The following is a 2,440-nucleotide window of genomic DNA, read 5'->3' on the forward strand; positions in this document are numbered from 1 at the left end:
CCACTCTAGTATTTTTGTCTGGGAAATCCCATGGACAGAGGAGTCTGGTGGGCAACAGTCCATAGGATGAGTTGGACATGACTTATTGACTAAACAACAACAAACCATTCCTTCCCCTTTTTGCAAATCTCTGTGCAGTTTAAATGGGGATTTTATCTAGAAAATTTTTTACTTGAAAGAGGAACTCTAACTGAGGATAGGTGGAGTGTTAACTACTTAAGTAGGTAGTTTGGGAGAGGTTTTTGTGTAGCGGAGGCTTTCAGGCTCTTATTCAATCCCAGTTGTTGTTCAGTTGCTAAGTTGTACCTGACTCTGCGACCCTATGGGCTGCAGCACTCCAGGCTTCCCTGTCCTTCACCATACTACAGGGTTTGCTCAAACTCATGTCCATTGAGTTGGCAATGCGATCCAACCATCTCATCTTCTGTCACCCCCTTTTCCTCCTACCTTCATCTTTCCTGCATCAGGGTCTTTTCCAATGAGTCTGCTTTTCACATCAGGTGGCCAAAGGATTGGAGCTTCAGCTTCAGCATCAGTCCTTCCAATGAATATTCAGGGTTGATTTCCTTTAGGACTGACTGGTTCTATCTGCTTGCTGTCCAAGGGACTGTCAAGAGTCTTCTCTAGCACCACAGTTCAAAAGTATCAATCACAGTAGCTCATCTATTTTTAATTAATTAAATTTATTTTTAATTATGGTAAAAGAACACATAACAAAATTTACCATCTTAGCCATTAAAAGAATATTTATTTATTTGGCTGCGTTGGGTCTTAGTTGCAGCATGTAGGATCTCCATTGGATCATTCAGGCTCTTTTATTGAGGCACATGGACTCTGGAGCACGCAGGTTCAGTAGTGATGGTGCACAGCCTTAGTTGCTCTTCAGCATGTGAGATCTTAGTTCCCTGGGCAGGGATCAAACCCATGTCCCCTGCATTTCAGGGTGGATTCCTAACCACTGGACCACCAGGTAAGTCCCCCACCTTAACCATTTTTAAGTGTACAGTTCAGTAGCATTAAGTAGGTTTACATTGTTATATAAGAGATCTCCAGAGCTTTTTCATCTTGCAAAAGTGGAACTTCTTAACAGGTGTCTCCCGGTTTTCAAAATTTTGCTTTACACCACTTCACTTTTATGAAAGGCCTACATTAGTACATGTTTTTGATAACCAAAAGAAATGCAAACAGGGTTTTCAGTTTCACACACACACAAAAAAATGGCATTCAAAGTTTGTTTTGCAGCCAACCGTTATAGAGGCAATGCATCTGAACAGGCTAAGGGGTCCCACCAAGCTCCTTCCCCTGGAATAACAACTCAGAATCTTAGCATCAAGCTGCCATAGCTTTGAACTGTGTCTATAGGCATCTGTGCTTTATCTTGAATTATTTTGTGAGTCCATTAATCAGATGCATCTCAGGTAATTGCTTCTTCGCTGTATGCCATTTTAGCTTACAAAAGATTTCATCAGAATGCTCTACTTTTGCATGGTGGGGGAAACCCCTACTCATTAAACAACTCCCCTTCCCTTCCCCTAGTCTCTGGCAACCATTAGGCATGTATCTATTTTTGAATGGGGTAGGCTTCTGCCAGTGGGGCTTCCCAGGTAGCACTAGTGGTTAAGAACACTAGTGGTTAGTAACCCGCCTGCCAATGCAGGAGGTGTAAGAGAAACTGATTTGATTCCTGGGTTGGGAAGATCTCCTGGAGGAGGGCACGGCAACCCAGCCCAGTATTCTTGCCTGGAGAATCCCATGGACAGGGGAGCCTGGTGAGCTGCAGTCTGTGGAGTCACAAAGAGTCGTACATGACTGAAGCAACTTAGCGTGCACACTTCTGCTAATAACAGGCTTAATATGGATAGTGAAGGAAGGCCACACTCTGTTTTTCTTTTTAACCCAAAATTATGAATGGCAGATATGGTAGAGTTGGTGGACCAATTCTATCCCAACAAGCAGGAGTGACCTAAGTAATCCTGCTAGTTGCCCTTAATTTTGAAATGTGATAATTCTAGAGGTAAAAAATGCATGCATGTTCAGTTGTGTCTGACTTTTTCTAACCCCATGGACTATAGCCTGCCAGGCTCCTCTGTCCGTGGGGTTCTCCAGGCAAGAATACTGGAGTGGGTTGCCATTTCCTCCTCCAGGGGATCTTCCCGACCCAGGTAAAGAACCCGCATCTTCTGGGGCTCCTGCTTTGCCAGGCAGATTCTTTACCACTAAGCCACCTGAGAAGCCCAGAGGCAAAAATGAGTGCTGTGGAAATGCATTTTTGTTTGTTTGTTTGTTTGTTTAAAAATTCCCTTGGATCTTGAGTGTGCTATGATCTTTCTCTAAACTGGAAGACTTCAGCTAATTATCAACCCTAGGTCTTTCTTCCCCTCTTTGTGCAGTTGACATTTTCAGAATCTAAATGCAGCAAGAGAGGTTTTAAGGTGATAAG

The sequence above is a fragment of the Bos indicus x Bos taurus genome, chromosome X (assembly GCF_003369695.1).
Source record: "Bos indicus x Bos taurus breed Angus x Brahman F1 hybrid chromosome X, Bos_hybrid_MaternalHap_v2.0, whole genome shotgun sequence".
NCBI lineage: Eukaryota > Metazoa > Chordata > Mammalia > Artiodactyla > Bovidae > Bos > Bos indicus x Bos taurus.